The sequence below is a fragment of the Mya arenaria genome, chromosome 12 (genome assembly GCF_026914265.1).
Source record: "Mya arenaria isolate MELC-2E11 chromosome 12, ASM2691426v1".
In the NCBI taxonomy this organism is placed as follows: Eukaryota; Metazoa; Mollusca; class Bivalvia; order Myida; family Myidae; genus Mya; species Mya arenaria.
Window position 1 is genome coordinate 5784055 of NC_069133.1, and position 25442 is coordinate 5809496.

General features: G+C 33.6%; 2 pseudogenes; one reads left to right on the plus strand and one right to left on the minus strand.

The window, feature by feature from the left end:
- The first annotated feature begins 7964 nt into the window (after positions 1–7964).
- Positions 7965–9703, plus strand: LOC128211706 (uncharacterized; annotated as a pseudogene).
- A 1190-nt stretch (positions 9704–10893) lies between these two features.
- Positions 10894–12634, minus strand: LOC128211707 (uncharacterized; annotated as a pseudogene).
- Positions 12635–25442: the final 12808 nt, after the last annotated feature.

Here is a 25442-nt window from a genome sequence, read left to right on the forward strand (position 1 = left end):
TAGTCATCTTAAAGTCTATGTGAAGAGCAATGCTATTCATATGATCACCAACTGCTGAAAAGAATACCCCAGTTTAAATCCTGTTTATCTTTCTTTTTTCATCATTGATGTTTTTTTTTATATTTTTAGTTTATGAAACTTAGCTTATATCTGTACTTCTCACCCTTAAATGTGTTTAAATTCTTGAAAGTTTTACATTTGAATACAGCATTTGGAGTTTTAAACAGTAAAGGCCCATTTAATCAATGCATTAATGTTTGTTAGAAGTGATTGTGTTTGAACTTTACGCTTCATTTAGATTCTCTACTATTATCTCAACATAACACAGTTTTGACAGCCTTCACCTTTGGCATCGATACGTTATCATCGGAGCCCATTCAATACACCTTTGGCATCGATACGTTATCATCGGAGCCCATTCAATACACCTTTGGCATCGATACGTTATCATCGGAGCCCATTCAATACACCTTTGGCATCGATACGTTATCATCGGAGCCCATTCAATACACCTTTGGCATCGATACGTTATCATCGGAGCCCATTCAATACACCTTTGGCATCGATACGTTATCATCGGAGCCCATTCAATACACCTTTGGCATCGATACGTTATCATCGGAGCCCATTCAATACACCTTTGGCATCGATACGTTATCATCGGAGCCTATTCAATACACCTTTGGCATCGATACGTTATCATCGGAGCCCATTCAATACACCTTTGGCATCGATACGTTATCATCGGAGCCCATTCAATACACCTTTGGCATCGATACGTTATCATCGGAGCCCATTCAATACACCTTTGGCATCGATACGTTATCATCGGAGCCCATTCAATACACTTTGGTATAACGATTTGAAATAAATATAACAGATACGAAGACGAAGTCGATTTATTTACAAAAGCGATCTCTATAAAAACAAGAATAAACATTATCGTACCCTGGCGTTTGACGCGAAAATTGAGTCGTATTGATTTCAGTCTTGTGTATTAACTGTTATGTATATGTATGTTTCAGTCGTATCGATTCAAGTATTGAAGTTGGTAACCCTTTTATATATGCGAATGGTAGATTCTTGATCCTTAATGGACGATGGAATGATGACCCCTTCGAAAATATTATGTAAAGTGCGAAAAATTGTATGATTATTAAAAATGCGTTTGTTAAAAAGATGTGTGATGATTAAATTTAATATCGAATGCAAAATGTCTAAAAGAGTAAAACGTTCCCACGGTAAGTAATTGAAAAACAAGCCATTTGCTACGATTGATGAAATGTCTTATGCGTAAAGAAATGTTATGGCATGTGTTTATCAAAAAGAAAAACGTTAATAATCAAAACAACAAATATATTGATGATTTGATTCAAAGTTCAGTATTTGCGTTAACAAAAGCTGATGGCAGTGATCATCTCGAAGTCTATTTCCACTAAATTATATAGGAATAATATAAAGGTACTCATCTTTTAAAAATAGAAGTCAGGTTATCGTTATGAAAAATAACAATGACATTATCTATCAAGATCACCATTATATACTGCGAAGAAATGTCAGAAATATGCTTTATTGTCTGCTAGATACTCGAAGGTGTTTAATGACCCCATTATCTATTTAACAGACATTAAATTAGCTTATCTGGCAAATAAAGATATAATCCAAATAACATCAACACAGGAAATGAACATCATTTGATAAGCACAAATGCCCAGTTCGTTCGAAAGCTCATGGAGGTTTATTGCACGATATTGTTCTGCATCTTCCGAATCCCTAATGTAAAAAATAATCATGTGCATGTAAATATAAGTACATATATTTACAGAGGGAGATGAGAAAAAAGCCCACACTTGCATTGCTGCCGGGTGTAGCGTTTCATAAGCTTGTGCATGTTTAAATCAAATACATCTGATCAATGGTATATTGTTCGATGATTGTAATAGTAATTGTTATGTGTTATAAACGATGGATATAGTGTTTTGACTTCCATATTCTTTAACAGAAATGTTTTTCATACTTTAATGTTGAAATCTGCGATGTCTCTGACCAATTCCCAATGTTTGCGCGCAGCTTAAATTTGTTAATTTTTCACAAAGTAATAAGTGTCTCAAAATGATGCGCAAACTAAACTGAACTGCGATCGCTATGTTTGTCGAAATATTAAGTCTAAGAATTTTATACGCACATTTCGAAATAATTTCAAATTCTTGAAAGATACAGTTATGTATACAATAGAGAAGAATATTAACAATGCTGCCGATCAAACTGTAAACTTATATGCATGTCCGCTAAAAATATACGCAGTGGAACTGGGATAATGTCAGGTATTATAGAGTTATTTTATTAAATAACGCAAGGTTAGTATTTTCTCTGAAATAATAAATGACCGTATAAACGCATTGGAGGATGCTCATGATATGATTATGGTATAATTGAAGAGTTTTCAAAATAGATATATTGCGAAAACAAGTGTATGTTGCCAATAACTGTTATTAGAAACTTTGGTCATGGTAACATCGGACAAATAAATTTCTCTCATATATATCAGTTTTCCTCTCTGAACATTCCCAATCCAAACATACCAATATGTCCAAATTGACTTTTCTTGTTTGCTTAGAACATGGACACAATGAGCCAATGTTCTCTTCTGTTGGGAAAGCTAAACGGAAACTTGGCCAAACATAAACTTTGCTGTTTGGAAGTTGCTGGTTTTCACTTACATCGATATCAGAAAAATATGCTTATTTCAGAGATTGCCTGATACTTTTTGAGGCTAGGAGTGTAACAACATTTAATACATCATCTGATATCAATCAATATTAGACACGGAACGAAAAAATCGGGTAAAACAAGTTTTCGAATGCTTACCTTCACGAGGGCTTTTGCTTAAGAAGATACATACATATTGATAAAGTTAAGAAGATCTGTATTAAGAAAAAAGTAACGTCTATCTGTTTTTTGCATTCACTCCAACAGGTCTGGTATATAAACACATTTTTGGAAGTTGTGATACCGTAACTTGTTACAGTTACTGCAACCAATTCCTAAGGTTTAACACTATACTTGTATGTATTTTTTTCAATTACGAATTGAATGGGTGTACTTGTCATACCATGTTGGTAACCTTACCGTGTAATAGGTAACGTGCGTATATTGGAATAGCGTTGTTATGTATCCCCATGTTGTTTATTGCACGGTATTACTAAGTACCGTATTGAAATAACCATATCATATGTTATTAACGATGTTCTTCTATTTTGACTTTCATACAATTAAGTGTGCTTCTTCCTGTTATTAACACATAGCAAACAGCAACTGGCAAGATAATCATTTAAGTAAAATTTTGTAAATCTAAACCTTTATAGCATTATCACGTATATTATGTGGACAGAAATAGTTTGTGAAGATTTTATAGAATTATAATTCTAGAGAAAAACATGTCCTTGAGTTTAGAAAGAGTATTACCGAGTCATAACTCAAGTTCATCTTATAATAATATTTGTGTTATCATATACTGTAAAAGGATTATTAAATGCAAAACTATGTTGTTTCAAGCTAAGTAAACTTTTAAGTTCATGAGCACTGCGTTGATATAATATTTCATGCTCTGTTCTGGAAAGTCATACTTAGTAATTGAACATCGCGAAAGCCTTTCCTAGTTTCAATCGCTGACTGTGTTTAACTCGTTTGCATTGGATCACTTTCTTACTGTTGCTAGATCATTGACAGATTTTCATTCTTTGGCTGTGTTTCACTCGTTTACGGCGTTTAAGTCGTTGACAATGTTCCACTAGTTGACACTAGTGAACGATTCGTTTACAGTTGATTCGTTGACAGTGTAATAATTGATTTTAGGTATATGCATTTGTGTAAGTTTTGACTTTATAAACTGTTAGTTTTAGGAATAAATATGTTTGCAGCATGGACAATAATGCCGACATTATTTAAAACAGTGCTAAGAAAAATGTGAATTATATTATTTTGATTGTTACCAGTAGTATTAAAAAATGTTTAAGATTGTCGAATTATGACATATTGGGTTTAATATTGTCAGTCTACTCTTTAAAAACTGGTAATGAAACTAGCTTATTACTGCCTGGATGTGATGTTGCTTGTGATTTTCCTACTTCCGAAACATAAATATAAGTCGCAATATACGTGGATAAATCACATAACTGGTTGTTACCTAACTGCATATCGGCTGTATAAATTGAATTTCGGGTGTTCGACATTCATTCGTCGTTCTTGTCACGCAAGCTTAGACTGCCTAATGTCTCAATTTCAGAGAGAATTCCATTATGAGAAGTCAATAAGTTTTCATTATTTTGATGATAGCATTTTGATGGAAAGCATTCTTCTTAAAGCATCTGTGATGCACATTCTTAAAACTGACAAATCAATAAATGGTGATTGTTTTACTGTAGATCTAAATGTGTGGTAGATGTTTTCATGATTTAGTACCATTAGAACGAAAGTCCTTTGACGGAAAAGGAAAGTTGTGTCAAACAAACATTTACTGAGATGTACACTTTCAAAACAGTTCATTAAGACGTTGAGCATGGTATTTCTTGCAGTTTTAATGCTCCGTCTTACAAACTAATACCAATTTAATTAAATTCAGTTTACCCGTCTTTGTTACAAAAATATGTTGGTATTGTATTTAAAAGGCGACAACAGAGATGATGGCTGCCCAATTCATTTTAGTTCAATCGATTAAAGAGCCACCAATCTCACACCAAGGTTTTACATTTTACTGACTGTTCCAAGGCGATACCTAACAATCCTTGATAAACATACCTATTTTTTTTATATAAAGTATGTATGCACTGTGCTGTTTGTGGAGTTTTGTGCTGTTCTTTCATATTTTTTGTTTGTGATTTTTTTGTTTTTATGTTATACGTCTTTGGTGTTTTCCAAGTACCATTAAACCGGGTTTATGTTTAAACTTTTTGCTACTGAGCTTGTTTCTGTAGTTTTTCGCATAAATATTAAACATGATTCATTGAAAGCAATGTAATTATTAGAATCTGTTATGGAGTTGGTGTCAACTTGGACAGTTACATTTGTGACTACTGGGTTTTCCCAGTTAAACTTTAGTATTGCAATTACACGACCAAAGAGCAAATCAACGCATATATTTACTTCAAATATTTTAGTACAAGATACATAGAAATGAATGCAGCCAGTCGAAGCAACATTTTTGAAACTTTTCAAGTCAACAAAATTTTAAGGAACAGGCCGCCTAACTCAAAGTATATTACTATTATCTAATTGAATCTGATAGTTATTGGATAATTGTAAGGAACGGAATGAAACAGGAGAAAAAAACAAATACGTTTCTAGTATGAGTTCGCAAACGCCGTGATGTCATGAATTCTAAAAATGTAAGGATCAATCACAAACAACACTACATACGACTTGAGGGTAACGTGCATGTTACCAGTTCCTGTTAAACACAATGATTTCAGGAAAATATAGAAATCATATCACCAAGAAACGCTACTTTTTGTATGTATTTAAATGGGTGTATCTAAGCCTTGAAATTGTAACCTTTTAAAATCCTGATGGCAGTTTATCAAAACCTCAAATGTCGGTGTAAGCAATATGACCAGATAATGAATAACTGTACTGTGGACGACACATGAAGCATGCTGTATCACATGAAATTTCTTTGAAGTAATGAAGACTTTCAATATGTAGTAAAGATAAGACCTTGCTTGCTAGATTTTCCTCGGAATCAAATAGAATGACGGCAGTACACCTTTTTTTAATTTGATTAGTTAATCATTTGAAAGCACCTGGAAACATCTTGATTTATTTCCTTGAGGCTATACCACGTCGAAAACACTGCAATCTTTAAATGACAAAATATTGTTAGATAGACTGTGTGAATTTAGATATTAATATTGTGCTCGAAAGAAAAACATGACAGTGGTATATATAAATTCAGCCGAATGAAATGGATAAAATTTTGATATAAAAATTATTATCCCAAGATAACGTAGCTATGTTATTTAAGATTAAAAGTTTTCTACGTTGTTCCTTGTAAAACAATGACTTGGTAAGATTAAAATTTAAAAGAAATATTCGTGTAAAACGTGACAAAATCGCTTGCAACAACGATGAAACACCTTTAAATGTTTATATTAGACTTTAAATGTTAATATAGATCTTAAGGTATGAAAGTAAATGTTCGAATTTTCAGCCAATCTATTGGATATTTAAATATTTAAGGTAATTGAATAAACTTACTCCATTTGAAGGAACGTGAAAAACTAGTTGTAGCAAAATACAATAGTCCATTTAAAAAGTAGTTTAAACCTCATTGGCATTAGAAAAAAAAACGTTGATGTCATCCGTTTGTTTACGAATGTCTGGACAATATAAGTCATGCGTATTTTCCCGATCGAAAGGTTGATTTAAACGCAAGTAAAATAATGGTTACAATGAAATAGACGTATAACAATAATTAACATCTTACACGTTGGTTTTATTTCTCTACAAAATTTGTCTTTCAACCTTTTTAAAACAAATATTACAACAATCTAAATTTAGTTCTGCAATATTAAAGCAGCACTATAGCGCAACATACAACCAACGAACTAGAAAAAGTTGTCCAACGTTTGGAATTCAATAGTAAATTATTTAAAAACTGTTGTTATTTGGTATAAGGTTTACTTAAAATATCAGCATATGCTTACAATCTGACTTTTGCCATTTCCCTGTTTTGTTATATTTCTCGGAATAAAGACAACATGGTATTTGTTCTTTTAAATAATAAATCATAACGGAAACAAATCAATAGCAATTCGTGACATTTAGTATATACATTCGACAGTGAAATAGAAACTCGCAAAAGCAAAAAGCTTTTACAAAGAGTTGAACGAAAGTAATTTGAAATAAGACATGTGACTATTTGAATACTTTTTAGTCACTGCAGTAGTTCAAATGTGATATAATCATTTATTCATTACATTGCGCTGCTTTCTTTAAAAAAAAAATCCTCAATTAAATAAAAAGTGTCAGCATAGTTTATTTTTAAATTTCCTTGAAATAGTTTTCTTTCCACTGTGTCGCGAAATTGATGGTGAAAACCGGCTGGCGGGGTGGTAGCTTAACTTCTCCTGTGCCGATGGATGCGAGTGAATAGTCAAACTCGTATCTTTTATCATGTATTGATTGTCTTGGTTACATAAATTGTCAGGATTGTAATCAAAATCGATAGCGACTACACAATTCATCCATGTTATATATCAAAGACACAGACGTTTATAAAAGTTCGGAAACGTAAGAAAATAAATTCTTTATGTTTGAAATTGTGTTGTTGATTTGCTGTATTGTTGATAATCATTTAGGAATGCAAGAAAGCTGTAATGTTAGTATTGTAAGGACTTCCACAGCTTTCTTTTTTTATTTTGACTAATTAAAGCAACACTCTCACAGATTGAACGTTTTGACTTTTTTTTTGTCTTGAAACGAGTCATTTTTTGCAAAAATCCATGGACACGAGTTATATACGACTGCTGACAAAAATTAAATCACAGATTTTTATATTGCAGTTAAACATGCCATTAAACATTAATTTTCGAACGGAAATATGCAAATCTGCGGTCTGATCTCTTGTCAGCAATCTTTTATCATTGGTTTGCAGATATTTACGCAAAAAATTTGGTCTTTCCAGGACAAAAAGTAAAAAGGTTGTAAAAACGGTAAATATGTGGGAGTGCAGCTTTAAGACAAATTTAACTAGCATCTGTCATTGGATCAGATATTGGTATTTCTATCAGCTCGAAATATACCTATTCCAATGGGGGACTTTAGTCGGTTATCTGCCCTTGTCAAACAGGTGCTCGTTTGGTGGCGCTGTTGTCGAATAGGTCCCTAGTTTACTTCCGTATTACAGATCGATAACAGTGGTGATAAAATTCCGATAAAATTTGTAAATATTCAATTGATATCGCAACATGGCATTAGGCCAGCTTTAAACGGAGCTGAGGCGACGCAATGCAAAGTTGACTGGACGGAAGAAGGAATTAATCGAAAGGTAAACTTGTCAAAATGTAGCCCGAGGACAACTAGTTGTTAAATCGATATCTTGATAATTTAAGTTGTTTAACAAATGATTTTATCATTTTAGTAATGTTAATTAAGCTTTGAAATGTGAACACTTTTGTTTTTTTATTGCAATGACTTTTAGCTGATTATATGCTCGTGTTTACATGTATTTTACGACAAAATACAGTGGGTGGGGAAATTTTTAACACAATATATGGTATCACAAGTTAATTTCGTATCTTTCCAGACTGGAGGCATATGACAGGAACCAGAATTTCAACAGGGAAGAAGATCTTCTACCAGAATTCAACATGAGCCTGCCCAAGACTAGTGGATACAGAGATGCAAATTCAGATGCTAAAATGGCACCAATTACAATGGAGAAGGCCATCGAATACATGGACCAGTACCGGGTGGAGTTTGATGCGAAGGTAAAAGACCTGTACGACGACAAGTTTCTTCTATACATGCGACTGTTTTCGGCACCATCTCTGGACTTTGTTCGTGGGGCATGTAAAGCAGAAATGAGGAAGAAGGTTAATTATGTTGTAGACATTTCTTTACACAAGAATGGATATATTCATGAAGCACAGTGTGAATGTGGTGCAGGAGAAGGCCCATTTGGACATTGCAAACATATTAGAACTATGATATATGCATGTTGTAAATTTGTTAAAGATGGAGAATTTGAAGTTGAGACAACATGCACAGAAAAATTGCAGTCATTTCACAAAGCAAAAAAACATACTGGTTCCCCCCTTAAGGCTCGAGATTTAAACTTGGGCGGTGCAGATATTTGTGACATTAAAGATTTTGACCCTCGGCCACAAAAATTCCGTAAAGTTGATGGATATCAAGACTATTTTCACAATATTTGTATGAATTTTAGGGGTATATCAAAGACACCAATTTTTCAGACATTCAGCCCAGCCAATATTCGTGCAATTTCCAATGACCATGATTATTTTGAAGTATCTCATGAAGACAATTTCCTGGAACAATGTAAAATAACCAAACTAAGTGACAAGGACAGGGATGACATTGAAATGTATACTAGGGGACAAAACAAGAACGACCGATGGTTTGAAGAACGAGAGAAAAGAATTCAGTCATCTAATTTTCACCGCGTGTGTTCCGCAACAGAAAGAACCGACTTACATGACTTGGCAAAGTCCTTTGTTCGGGGAAAAGGATTAAAACCTACAGAAGCAATGCGCCATAGAATTCAGTATGAAAAGGACGCCATCCATCAATATGAAAGCAAAAATAATGTCAAAGTAAAACCATGTGGGATATTTGTATCAAAAAACCTTCCGTTTTTAGGTGCATCACCCGATGGCATTGTAGATGAAAACCTACTTATTGAAGTTAAGTGCCCCTTCAGTGCTAAACACAAAAAAATATCACCAGTCACTGTGCTATACTTGAAAGAGACAAATGAAAATCTGACTTTGAGTACTAAGCATCCATATTATTTTCAAATTCAGGGTCAGCTGTTCTGTGCAGAAAGACAATTTTGTGACTTGGTAATATACACCTTGAGTGATATTTTGTTCACTAGAATTCATCAGAATGAGAACTTTATTGCACACATGATATGCAAGCTTGACCAGTTCAATACTTCACATTTCAGAGCCGCAATTCTTGAAAAGTACTTTTTTAAAACTAAAAGTGTTTTGAACTGTTTTATAACAACTTAAAACTGCACCCTCACAGATTGACAGTTTTGAAATATATTTATTTCTTTTATCTTAGAATAAGTCTTATAAGATAGTTCACAATAGAATGTATCTTTATCTCATTTATTTGGAATCTGTTAGAATAAATTTCAGTTTTTTAAAGTTTTAGTTTGAGAGTGCAGCTTTAACTCTGACTTTGTTGATTGAAAACTATTTGTGAACAATGTATCATTGTGAAACACTTGTTTCCATTTATTAGCTGTATATATGTATAAGGTCTTAGTGGAATGTAAAATAAAAATGGTTCAATGTTTTATTTGTATTATTTTGTATCTGGTTTATCAAATAGAAAGGACTGGTGTCTTTATACAGTAACACGTGAAAGGTAGCAGATTAGTCGAGTATAAAGATGATAAGAGTATTATGCTTCGACTTGTGTTTGAATGTAAATAAATGTAAATAAATGAAAATCAATGTTACATATAAATCCCAAATTTTATTATCACTAATGTGCAAGTAGTGCACACCTGCCACAGATTGTTTAAATACTTTGACCTCATGTCATATCCAATGATTTTTAAAAAAACTTCGGCTTCAACATAAGAATACATAAGAAGCATAAGCTCTGATGAGCTTTTGAGCGACAAACGGATTCATGTTTGCTTTAATGAATACCATGCACAAGACACACGTGATTAAGAACCATTTATCGTGTGAAAACCAGTACTATTATCAGCGGAGTCGATATTCTCACCTGACGGCCAATCTGATGTCAATTTAAATTTAATTTTAGTACACCTAATACCAGAGACATGTGACTGTGTCTATTTTATAAAACCTTGTTGGCACAAGTAACACATTAAAGAAAACATCAGCATATTTAAATATGTATTTACAAAAAAACACAACAGTAAATGTTAAAGCAGCACTCTTACTCCCAAATAAGATTAATAGACCAAAAAGGTTGAATAAATGTTGAAAACTATGGTTCTTTTGAAGGATCTTTTGATCTTGCTATCACTTATTAATACTTTTTATAAATGCATTATATAATAAGAAGTTAAAGCTTTATCACTCATTTTTTTTGTTATACGTGTGTAAGTTCTGATTTTGAATGAGAGTGTTGCTTTAATATAAAGGTGAACATATTTTTGTAAGTTCAGGCATATGAGGGCACAATGCCATTTCTAAAATTACACAGCATAAAACACACAAAAATTATTTCAGATGAGAGTTTGGTTTTTGTTGCTATCATGGGCTCTGTCAGTATCTTGTTTGTTTTCGCCAGTCCAATAATCCTCTATACATGCACCCGTTTACTTGCAATTTTCCGATCTCTTATCACAGTTTCATTGGACATTCTATTTTCTTTCTTAAAGAATGTTGGAATGTTAATGAATACATCATGCGGCGCAAAAATGTCCTGTACATTAAAACCTTTGTCGGCCATAATACTGTCTTTTTTATCGCACATCTCAGCTAATGAGCTACGCTCCACAATCTGCCTGTCACTTGTTGAGCCTCCGTATGAAGGTGACGTATATGAAACCAAACCCCCTGGTGAATTTCCTATCAGTACTTTGACAGTGTTCCTGTTTTTATATGTTGAAAACGTGGCTTGCTGGGAGGTTGGGTTTTTAGGTTTTTTTAATTGAACATTCTGTTCCATCTACTATAACACGTGTGTTTGGGTAGTTTCTTTTGAAACTGCTTGGAGCAAAGTGCTTAACAAGTTCTTGGCTCGGCCAGATGTTGAGTTCCCTCCACTGTTTCTCCATGAAGAGAACCCATGTAATGAATATGTTTGAAATTACACTTTCAGCAACACTGAACATTCTAGACAGTTCAAAGCTTGTTGTGTGTCGCCTAAGTTTCATTAACACAATTAAAAATTGTTCAGGCACCGTCACACTAATAACAGAGTGATATATATATAGTTCAGATGATATGCTGCTGGTCCAAGTGTACTCAAAACAAACATAAATTTCAAATAATTTTCAAGTCCAGTATAAAAATGAACTGCTGCTGAATCATGTTCAAAGTTATAAATAGAAAATGCTGGTTGTTTTGGTGTCTGAACCACAGCATCTACATATGAAGGTATCCCTTGCACATCAGTTTCAACTTCAGATACAGTTTCAGTGTCCATTGGAATTACTTCATCAACTGCCCCAACATCCAAATCATCTGAAACAATTTCTAACTTCTGAGCAATAAACTCTGGCTGTGGCTCTTCACTGATATTCGAAATGTCGTGGAATAGCTTCCTCTTTCTAGCATCTCGAGAGAGACATCTGTCCTTGCGTGCCCTCTTCTTCTGCAATGTGTCTTGGCTTGTCCAAGAAAACACACTTGGAACGGCGGTTTTTCGGAGAGCCTTTTTCTGTCGTTCGACCCCTGAAATGTAAAAAAGAAATAGAAATATTAAATATCAAAATCATAACCACCATTTATGATTAAAAAAATAGTTATGATTTCTAAGTAAGTCTTGCACAGGTGGGGTTTGGGTGGGGGTTTTGCACAAGTTTATTGTTTTACCCCCCCCCCCCCACCCACATTACAGGAGGATAAAAGGGGAAATGAGAAAACAGGGAGATACATAATCTGACAAAATTCTGGTATGCGGAAAATAACTGAGAGCCATTAAGAACAGATTCGAAAGATATACATACGGACTGCACTGTACATTTACTGATTTAGTTCCTTGACATGTATATTGTATATATGGTCAGTGCGCAAATTAGGGCTGCTATTTTTTATTTGCATTGAAATCTTTTATATTTATAATGAATTAAAACATATACAAACGCATTATTCTCACCAGAATACGTCTCAGAGTGGTAATCATCTCTCGTGAAATGATTCTCACAGATATACGAGTACTTCGTAGGTGACCACATTTCGAACTTCGATTTTCCCCTTTTAATTGCGTGCACCCATGCATCTCGTCGGGCTTTGTCCTTCGGAAACTTATGACGTCCTTTTCGTGAACAAAATGGTACAACACAAGTTGTTTCATGCATGATTAATCACTTTCAATGTATAACTGTCAAACGCTTGGGTAAACAACAATGGCGTGGATGAATTGATAAGATCCGAGGATACCCGATTAAAGGACCTACTCGACAGCAGCGCCACCTATAGTGGGATTTGGGGCAGATAACCCGCTAAAGTCGCTAATTGTCTTTCTAATTTCCCGGCTAATTGACCCCCTGTCTTACGGACAATAAGGCGTTGAAAAGCCTCTCGTAAGTTGATTGATAACGCAGATTAGGTCCATGTATATCAATGACCGATATATAAAGAATGAACGAAATCCCAACAGGAGTTTATAAAAAGACACATCAAGACATGTTCAAGCTGTCATTCATGTCTGATATATTTTATATTCATCTTATTTTGGTGACGTAAGCTTGTAATTTGTATGTTTGAATCTACGTCATGAAAATCCAATTTTCTTTGTCTTGTACTCTTTGTCAAGCGTTACATGATTATCGGACTGTATATTTGGCATAGCTGTATGCGTTCTCCATTGTTAACAGGTCTTGAAGTTATTAAAAATTAATAACAGTTACTTGCCGATTAGTAAAAAAGACGAACACATTTCGACGTAAAAAGTTGAAGTTGAGATACACCAAGCATAAGTTTACAATTACATTATGAATTGTTAGGTTAGCGTGTTTAGCGATATATATATATTTTTATATACATATGTATACATGTTTAATATCGTTTGTAAAATGATAATGTTATTAACAACATAATTAAACATACCAATATCTTAAATTTTTCCTAATTTAAACATAGTGTTTGGCCTGAGGGCTTACGGCGTTGCTTAAAACACCGATTATTCCCTATTTAGGATGAACTTCGATCGGAAAAGAAGGTATTTATATATTGAGAAGCGTCGATTCATGTATGGAATTGTGATAGTATGGTGCGCTTTCATGTGGCCTTGGCCTTTTAATTTTTAATATTCCCCATTGGAAAATTTAAATTAAAAATACCTTTAAATAAACCCAGTTTAGAGACACAATGTAAGGGACTCAAAGGCACGGACCTAGACACACAAAACGTCCACACACCACAAACAGACCACACGCATCTGCGTTGTTTTTTGAACTGATTACTTCAAGCATGATGACAATTATATTCAATGAATACTTAAAAGAAATAAATCTGAAGGACTATAAATGTGTTTTTTAATCAATAACCGTATGCTTTTAGAATAAGTTACAAGCGTTGTTATACGCAAATCCGTTGACCTCATTCTTAAAATGTGCTAATAACCAGAAAGGAACGCGCAGCACTGCCCAGAGCATAATACACACGTAAGAATTACTCCTGATTTATTTATTAAGAAATAATCAGACCACATTTTGACAGAGAAGGCTTAATATGAAGAAGTTATAGCATTACTTGATTGTGATAAAGCTGTTTATAAAAGTACAAATGTATAACTATACAGGGAGCTATTAAAGTAAGTTAACAACTCAAGAAAGTTACCGTCATAGCCTTTTTTAAATGATAGCAAAGATGTGAAGATAATTGACAAATTATTTTGACCTGAACCTAATATGTTATAGAGTCTGCTAAGATAAGTTCCTTTTAATTCCACTGGATTATCTCTTTTCTAATCTTAAATAAGGCTGAAATGCTTGGAACGGACTACAGTTGATACTCATTTAAATTAGCTTTTATTATTGTATTTCCCGTGCTGTCAGAAAACACGTCAAAGACAATATTCGACTGTATCATATATGAGACATATCGAGACGATTTCGGCTTTTCACGATCAATTTGACTTTCAAATTCTGAAATTGCCCCTTTTTTCTGTATTTTAATTCTGTTGATAATAATTGGTTAATGTGTTAGTGCTTTTTTCAAATATCTTTGTGACAAAATAAAACTATTGAACATTGACAACCTTCAAAAATAAAATTAGACAATTACAGTGTATAACGGAGAAATTGCGTATACAAGACACTTGTATGCACGGAACTAATAGATAGTTTCTGACAGTCTTTTTTTGGAGTAGCAGAGAATCTATCCACGTCTGCTGTAATGGCGGTAATGGATTTTCTATGGGACGATTATTTTTTTGTTTATCATGCAAAGCAATAAGATATGTGTGTTTATTTGCAAATTATTCAGGCAAGTTGTTTATAACTTGCCAACTTGTTTCGATACATGTCTGGTATTTCAGTGTTGTTCATGCCTTTTATAAATATTAAAACAGATAAGTTTATTTCTGCAACATAAAAGAATGCACGATATCGCAATATACAACCGCCGAACTAGGAAACGTTGCCCAACGTTCGCATGAAATAGGCAATTATTTAACAATTATTGTAATTTGGTATTAGCTGGTTTACTTAAAACCTCTGTAATTAACGCGTACTATATCTGACTCTTGGCATTTGCCGGTGATTGTTATATTTCCCGGAATAATGAATATCAGATACTTGTTCTTTTAAATACCGTTGTCATAACAACCACACACTAAACAACAATTCGTGACATTCATTGTGATAAGCCATTAAATACGACAGAGAAAGAGAAACGGACGACAAATTTAAACAACTGATTTTATCTACTAACAATTTTACTGAAGCATCTTAAATGAGTTATGTGAATATATATATACTTTTTATTCGTTAGAGTAGTTCTTTTAAGTCCAATGCTCAATAATGAATGCATTTTTGCCCTCACCAATATCCAATCAATTAGAGTGAAACAGTGGGATCCCCGCAAAAGCGCGGAACAACAGGGATATTGCAACGAAGGTCAATTATATCACTATTAATTAAAATATGCGCTGCTTTATTTTGAAAGAATTGTATGAGAACTGTCAGCAGAAAAAGTTTTATTCATTTTTTGGAAATAGTATTATTCAATTTTTCACGGCAAAGTGATGATGAAATCCAGGCTGGCGGGAAGTATGTAAACCTTACCGGTGCCTTTGAGTGTGGATGGATAGCTTAACTTGTTGTTTTTATTGTCGTGTTTTGTTTGTCTTGGTAACCTTGTTTATCATCATTGTATCAATACTCGTGAGTGACTTCAAACATCTTCAACGTAATGTATAAAAGTTTAGAGCTTCCAAAACATCAGGAAAATAATGTCTTTATGTTTTCAATCGTCAATTTTGTTGTTGTTTTGCTGCATTGTGGATCTTCATTTTTTTAATGCCAGAAGGCTTTAACGTAAATGTTGTGAGGAACTTCATTACTTTCTTTAATTAAGTTTGATTGTTATAATACAACATGTGCTAGAATCTACCATTGGAGAACTGTTATTGAGAACTTTTTCTATCAGTTTGCAAATATATCAATTGAAATTGTCCTTCTAATTTTCCAGCTGACAAGCCCCTTGTCTAAGGGAAAATAAAGCTCTTCAAAGACTCGAGTAAATTGATTGAATACCCAGATTAAGTCCATGTATATCAAAAACCGTGAAATACATTTTATCAATCTTATGTTGGAGACGTTAGCTTTAAATTGGTATGTTAATGGTCACCCTACGTCATGTAAATCAAAGTATGTTTCTCTTCTACTCTTTGTTCAGCGTCGCCTTATTGGTCTGTATATTTGTCATAACTGCAAACGTTATTTATTGTGTATTAACATTAATATATTGATGCCTACAGTTACATGGCAAGAAGTAAAAAGATAAACATGTTTCACTGCAAAGTACAGTTAGATGGACATCATCTGACGATATTGTTATATTTACATTTCGGATTTATTACTTCTAATTCCAATTTTTCATAAGCTACCTAATAATCATTGTCACACCAAAACGTCTTGTCAAACTTCGCTGAACTGCTTGCACCATTTCCAACATAAGAATGGGCTAGTATTTGGTCAATTGTTCCTGTTTTTTTTCAATCTAGATTCATTAAAAACAACAACCTTGAATGGATTCACAACTTGAATGATTTTTGGCCGCTTTAACCATTACGGAATTGTTCTCATTGTCTCGCTGTGCCATCATAAGCGACACAATCTCCGCCATTACTAAAGGATTTGTTGATATTTGTATGATGCCATGTGAGTGTTCAACGCAAATCAAAGGTGTTCAGGTGAGATGATAAAATAATACCCTTAAATAGAGGTGCATTGATTGTGGAAGGCTATAACTAAATGTTAAGAGCCCGGATGTGGTCTAGAATGCCCACTTTATTCAAAAGGTCTGTTAAGACCTCAGAGATAAGATCAATTCTGCCTGACTAGAACGTGTCTTTCTTCCGGCCTGTCGCAGCATTGATTCATTCTCGTGAGACGCGTGATTTCTCTCAAATTATCCCAAATTAGCCATAGTGTTTGGCCTTAGAGCTTACTTCGTTTGTTATAACTAAGATTTCTTTATATTTCGGAAAATCATCTCTCGGAATGGAACAAATATATATATATTGAGAATGGTCTCATAATTTATGTCATGTCGGTAGAATGGCCCATGTTATTATTGGTTCGCTTTTATTTGCCCTTTTCTTTTAATTTTGAATATGCCCCCAATTGGAAATCTAAAAAAATAATATAATGAAAATTAGAAGACAAGCCACCAAAGCCCAAGATGCACTGAACGAGATATAAAAAAACGTTCATACACCTAAAACTGACCACATGCATCAATATGTATTTGATAACTGATGTAATAACCGTCTTTAAGCGGACAGTGAAACGGAATGGAACTCTTGTTCATTCGGCAATATGCACGGAACCTCATCCTTGTCCCAAAATTTCAAAAAAAATACAAAATTGGAAATACTAGCCTCATAGGAGCAAAAATCATGTTCACTGCAAATCATCCTTATACATATTTGAGGTAAACCAAATTTTTCATGGTGATTGATTAAATAAATGTTTTATTTCACATCTCTTTAAGTGTAAAATGTCAGCATGACATTGTAACACACATTAGTATCTGCTTTGTTTTTAAACGGATTACTTTAAACATGATGACGGTTTGATTCAATAGCAAAAAAAAACTGAAGCACTATAAATGTTTTGAAATTAATAACCTTACGCTTTTAGAATAAGTGACAAGTGTTGTCAAACGCAAATCCGTTGACCTCATTCCTAAGATGTGATAAAACCCAGAGAGGAACAAGCAACACTGCCCAAGTGTATGATACATTCTCCAAGAATTACTCCGGATATATTTTCCGAATAATAATCAGACCACAATTTGACAGAGAACACTTTATATGAAGTTGTTGTAGCATTAAAGTATTGCGATAAAACTGTTAATTAAAGAAACAAAAATATACAGGGAGCTTTTAACGTTAGTAAACAACCCAAGCAAGTTACCGCCAGAGCCTTTTCTAAATGATAGCAAATATTTATAGATAATTGACCAATTATTTCGCCCTGAACGTTATATATTATAGAGTCTGGTGAAAGTTTTTTTATCGAACCTTATTATCTCTTTTCCATCCTTAAACGATGCAGAAATGCTTGGAGCCAAAAAAAACAGTTGATGTTTATCCAAGTCAGCTTTCATTGTTGTATTTCGCGTGCTGTCAGACAACACTTCATAGGCAATTTTCGACGTTATCATATATGAAACATATTGTGATGATTTCGGCTTTCCACGATAAAAATCCTGACATTGAAAATCTAATTTTCGCTATTATAATCATGTTCATACCCAATGTTTAATGTTTAATCTTTCATTTCAAATATCTTATTGATCAATCATAGAAATCGAAAATGACAAGTACATTGGATAAGGCAGAAATGAAAATGCACTTAACTAACTGGTAGGTTCCGACAAAGGTTATTGAAGTAAAAAGGAATTTATCCACGCTTGTTGAAATGACGGTAATGGAAAATTTATGTTGTGGTAGTTAACCATTTTCACCTGGTTATCTCACAAAGCAGTGTTTTTCGGCCCTGTCCTTGATTTTCTAAATAGGGGTTTTGATTTGACTGCTGGGCTTGTCCTTGCAGTTTTCAAGGTATTTTCGAATGCGTTACGATGATTAAATTAGTCTCATTTCATATGAAGTGCCTACTATAAATAACTCATAAATCTGTCAACACATCACTTGTGAAGCTGAGATAATTATTCAAACTATTATTGCAGATAAACATGAAAGATTTTGGGATCAATCCAAAACAAATGCTTTGATATTTCTCTATTTGAGTATTCAAAGACATGTTTATTCTACAATGCTACGCCATTCGTGAACTAGCTTTTGGGGCTCATTCACGGAATAAAACTGTTGTCATTCCAAACGTAAACAAGAGAGAGTAATGGTGCTGGAGAGAGAAGAATCGAAAGAAGGAGAGAGGGAGGATCAAGAGATAGAGAGAGGGAGGATCAAGGGATAGAGAGAGGGAGAGAGAGAGAGAGAGAGAGAGAGAGAGAGAGAGAGAGAGACGGAGATACATTGAAAAAGATACTGACGTCAAACTTCGTTCGTTTGGACGTCAGCAAAACATGCATATGTATGTATTAACACATTGACACCAATGTATAACGGTATCTATCACGGTTTCAAGATAGCAAGCTACTGTTTCATTGGACATTTGATGAACAAACTTGCTATTTTCTTTTCAAATCATAAGATTTCCAGTTATGTTTGGATATCATCACTGTCAATGCAAAAAGAGTGCTTCGTGATATTGGGAGAAAATGATCACGCCCATCGTTGCGATGTAATGGATAGATGCGTTAAGCAGTGCTCATTCCCGTTTTGTATGATACTCGTATCATGTTAAACTTGGCCCAGTGAACTTCTGTTTCGCTGTCAGTCCGAAATCGGGACCCCAACATTTAGACCTGTAAATACTTTTCCTATTGTTTTGAGACCTGTTGTGATTTTTCTAGGTGCCTGTTGGGCCTTTACATTGCGCTTCTAAACAGTGAATTCGTTTATGTTTTGTCTACTTGGCCTATCCTTATAGATTCCATCGTGTTATTTTAATACTGAAATAACACGGAAAGACAATAGTTATTCAACTGATGAAGATCAGCAATCTCGATTGGATTGATATAGTTTATTGGCAGTTTTGTTATAAGAGCAATTGATCATAGCAACATTAAACAGAAAGAAACGTTTAAAGTATGCGTGTTGTCCGATTCCCATTCTTGAAAAATTCAAGGGCTTTTGGCAAGGAACGGATATTGATGATACATTGAAGCCATTGCAGTTTTGTAAACTCTGATTGTTATTCCATGTTCTCGCTGAACATACATCCTCTAAGATTACGTTATCCTATTGAAATTTCTAATTATCTATATATTGAATTTTTTAAGGAATTGTTTGCACTATCACCCATTATGAATATCATAAATTGTATTCGCTTACGCGAATTTGAGTGATTTAGAGCGACGTATATAAAAATGTGTAGACTCCTGAAAACGATGTTTATACCGTATAATATTTTTAATGTTATACATTTTAAACAGGTAATTTTTCACCACTTCTTTTTACATATATGTTTTTCTTTGAAAAAGATATATACGGCGCATACATTGTTTACGTTCCAAGTTAACACCATTCGCGACTTCAATGACGCCAAAGTCGTTAATGGCTTCAAAGCGCGTATACTAAACTACTTTCAAACGTATGTTACAATATAATATCACTGGACTAAATGTACGTTTTTGGTTTAAACAATTATAATCCTTGAATACTCAGTTATATTTCGCTTCTGTATTAAACAAGTTCGTCAAGGCAGTACTATTTACCGTCGATATTGTGAGGAAATTTATTTATAGAAAGGTCTACTTTAACGTTTCAGTCACAATTGTCTCTGCAGGCCTTATCCTGCAATTGTTACTCTGTATTTGAAATCATCCGAACAAAATGCACTACAATGAATTTGTTTGTAACTAGTTGTATTATAACTATAAGAATCAGTGTAACATGTGCTCACCAAAACTAAATGTTAATTTACTTTACAAGACAATGTGCATGTTGTTCAGTGTTATTACGTCAAACATTCCAATGCAAGTAACGGTTATTAATCATACGTTAAAGCTTTTTCAGTTCATTAAACTTGAATAGTTATTCCAGGTTCTCAACGTTATCGTACAAGATACGACACTCCCATAGAGATTTCCATTGTTTGCATTACGTTTAGTCGACATACCTGCATAGGCTGAACAATCACCACTTCCAGTATCAAGAGGTCTCTTAAAACTATTTATAATTAGAACTTGATTTAACTTGGTGGTATATGATTCCGGAGATATAACAAACGCACGATATTAACTGTCTTTTAAAATCATGTTGGTAGTTAAATGTAGCGTGGCTGGGGGCAATTTGTCTCATGTAATTATCTTTTTTTTTAAATAAAATGTAATTACAGGGAAAAACCTAGTAGTCAACATTCCAAAACGACCATATTTAAGGGCATGATGATGAGTTATGACGGCCACTGAACGAGCGACACACACTGTATAAACAACAAAGACGTAGCACTACATGTTGAGTGTTTTCTTTTTATTATGACTCATATATATACACAGTCGCTCAAAGTCTGGATCTGTTTAAACTACAAATGGAAACGAAGAGGATGGAGTCATTTTAATAGTGATCCTACAGATACTTATAATTAAAGATACAATGCGAACCACAGGGACACTACCAATAGGAGACATATAACGTTGATGTCGATACACGTCGATACAAGTATGTGGATTATTACTTATACTTAATCGTTTACCCCAACATCTATAACAACAATTTTAAAGGGACTCGCTTTTGTGTTGGTACAGTGCACATTTTTGGTTGACAAAATAGTGTGGCAAATTAAAGGCGTCTTATGACTAATATACTGACGGCTGAATCCCTCCAAGCATTGTTTATTTATTCTCAGATATTGACTTTGAAGTCAACAATTTTGAATAACGTTAGTAACGCGATTCACCAAAAGGCTAAATAGATAAGATATCCATCAGTTTGCGTATGAGTCCTTGTGGGTGTGCGGTTTTGTTTTTAGTTTTCTAACTTACCTTGAATCTACCTACACGGGTTCTCGACCAACTAAATCAAGAAAAGTTTTAAAAATATTTTCGGTGATTTTCTTTTGTAATTTCTGTAAAAAAGAGTAAAATGGTTATGCTATAAATGTTTTGATATGCAAAACCAGGAAAATACTGCCAAACATGAGCGAGTCCACTGAAAGTGCATGTAAATATATTTATTCTCGTATGATGATGTGAGTGTCGCATTGTAGGCCCCTTTGGCCTTAATCTTGGGCCTGAAGATAAAGGTTGACGTTAAATGTTTGGATACTGAGCCTTTCCCTGTTATGTTGGTTATGTTATAAATAGAGGATATCCTTGTACTTGAACACTCGGATTTTTAGGATATTCTTGTACGTGAACACTCGGATTTTATACGAAAGCGTTATTTCAAGACCGCCAGTGTACAATGCATAACATTGCAATCTAATTTAAAGTGATAGACACTGACGATCAGTGTTGCAGAATTCTGCATTTATTTAGATAGATCTTTCTGCAAACATGAAATTGCTTCCATTCATCTGGACGATTATTTTTAATCGAATCGTCTTGTGTTTAGATGACGAGAAAATTCACTACCATCATGCATGGGCAAGACTGTTGTCCTTGTACCTTGTTTACACATTAAGTATTCATGCTCCATCTGATCATAAACGTAATGATTGTACGAGAACATCCGGAATACTTGACGAAACTTAATATACATGCAATTACATTTGCAGCACTGATGTTTTCTTTGTCAAAGAATACCTAACAATAAAACAAATAATTTCGTTTAATTTTTCTTGTTCAGAGAACTTAACCTAGTCTTTCGTTTAGTTGAACAAAAACACATCAGTGCATCAAGTACATCAAGTATTGCAGAATCGACTGTTTTAAGGCGTAGTAATATTGAAGATCCTCTTTTTTGCTTTTTCTCTCCGTTTACATACATATTCATTTCAGTATTCCGTCTATTTTAAGGAGATTTACGCCCTTTTTGATGTACAATAAGGCTTTGCTAAGCCTCAATTAATTTGATTGGAAGTTGAGTGTCAAGTCAATGTATATTATATCATCATACTTGAGTTTAAGGAAGATGAATGTCGTTTTCATAGGTAATAAAATAAAGACATATTAAGACATGCTCATGAGGTCATATTTGTAATTTGTATTATTGACCCCCCTTCTCATGTACAATAAAGCTTTGCAAAGTCTCATTTAATTTGATTGAAAACGCAGTGTCAAATCAATGTATATTATATCATTTTACTTAAGTTTAAGGCAGATGAATTCCTTCATTATAGGAAATGAAATAAAAGACATATTAAGACATGCTTAAGAGGTCATATTTGCCTTAAGAATAATATTTGTGACGCTAAAGCCGGATGCTTCTTTATAAGATGATATTCAACCCTGATCATTTCAATCAAGCAGGAAATTGATTGTGTGTTGGACTGACATTTCAGTGACAGCAATATATACCTACTTCATTATTTATCTCTTATTTTATTCATTTGAATGGATGCTCTTTCAGAAACCTATGTCTCTCAGAAATTAAAATGTCCTGGAATTTGAATATTAGCAATATAATTTATAACGAAAGGCATGTTTTGTACGGATGAAACTAAATTTAACCTGACTTTAAATTACAAGCGGCGTGTTATTTGTTTTGAATACAACACACACTATTTACATGAAAAACTAGAGAAACCAGTTCGGATAATAAGCATTTAATGTTTTAGCAGTCTTGATCATTCTCGGATTTCTACTTGTTGTTATATTATATCACATTGTTAAAATTGTCCACCGAGTTCACGGCACATATAAGAACACTGTCGACGTGCACTTCACATAAAACATTAGACATGAACTCGTTGTATTCTTATGTATTGATTGTTCGAGATAGATTCAAGTATGTTAGTTTATTGAAAAAGTAAAATGGTGAACATTGAATTGGTGAGGAGAAAAATATATTCACTTTGTACTTCTTCACATTTACCTCTATATACCTCTATATACTTTTACTTCTAAGATGCAGCTATTACTGTCACTATTAAACTGTATTTCTTTTCTGCAGTCATAAGCAATAAGCAATTTCTGTATGATGTGTTGATGTTCATTTCCTTTAATTCGCTTATGGAATCAAATGATGGATTTTATATAATGGCATATGATTCCGATTCAGGACATGAACATCATATATATAATCTGAAAACATTACACGAAACCCAAGATAAACAGCTCTTGTTAAAATCCGTTTCTTTTAACAATGTATGAACGAATGAGCCCTATATGTTAGAGTTTGATATTTTAAACATCGTATTTTTCAGGTATATTGGATTTGTTATTATCGTTATACGGAGAAGACGTGCTTATTTGTTCTAAAACTATTACCACATTATTTTTCGTTATTCCAACTTAAGTTGATTGGCCCTTTGGGGTCCTCGTTTAAGGTACATGTTGTGTACATTTGTTGTTTTGAACGGGAAAAGTAAGTTTATATGAGATATTCCTTATTACCCGTCTTTATAATTCCATTTTATTTACCAACAAAACAGTCATTTCGATCACCGTAGGCATAGTTACAACCAATAAGGCATGTTCGATTTCAGTTGAGTTTAGTCTTAAGCATTTCCAGTGATGGTGGGTGAGTTTCTTCTCAGTTAGCAAAATTTATGTTCATTGGGAATGACACTCTACGTCATATAAAAGTATCTTACCAAAATTAAAGAAATCATTTTGGCCAAAAGCATCATGAAGTGACTAAATGATTGATGATTTTGGTATTATTTTATTAGGGAAAATACACATTTACATATTGAGATAAGCGTATAGTATATTTTAACAGGTCGTTGTCCTTCTCTTGTTATGTAACTATGACAAAGAAAAACATTTGCTTTGAAACCACCAGCATATTGCCTTAAAACATAGTTATTCTCCCTCCCCCCCCCCCCTCTCTCTCTCTCTCTCTCTCTCTCTCTCTCTCTCTCTCTCTCTCTCTGTCTGTCTCTATCTCTGTCTCTCTGTCTCTCTCTCCATCTATCTCAATTAATTGATTATATATACATATCATATTATTATATGTAATGTGTGATTATACATATAATTATATTAAGGGACTCTTATTGAGTGAAATTTTAAGTTTCGTCCATTATCATGTTTGGATTGACTTTTTTACTGTATACATTATAAATATCACGAGTCACTTCCCTTACCACGCCCGCAACGTTTAATAATAGCGCAAGGTTTGTAAATGTATTAACAACATGATGAACATAAGAATTAAAGTGTAAATATTACGATAGCAGTTTATTGCAAAATTGCAAATATTTGCACAATGATTATTTTCATAACATTTATTTATCTTGGTTTATCAATGTAGTGACCTTTTAAATTATGAGAACAAATTATTTTTTATTTAAAGATATGCCAAGATTAACATTCATCTAAGTTTAATTGCATTTAAATCTTTCTACCATTATTTTGAAAATGTCGTTCTGTTTTTTAATGCTAATATTTTTTCCTGATAACATTCCCTTTAAATTGATTTATGGCTGGGTTTAATTACATTATATTGTGTGCAAATAAAACTTTTCACATCTTGAAAATGCTTATTATCAAAGAACAGTGGACCCAACGGTGGTTTTAAACTTAGGTTATAAGGCGAAACTCGACCGGCCCTATTTCGTTTAGTCAACGAAGTGTCTCGAAATAAACTGAACATTAGTACTGCCAATTATACAG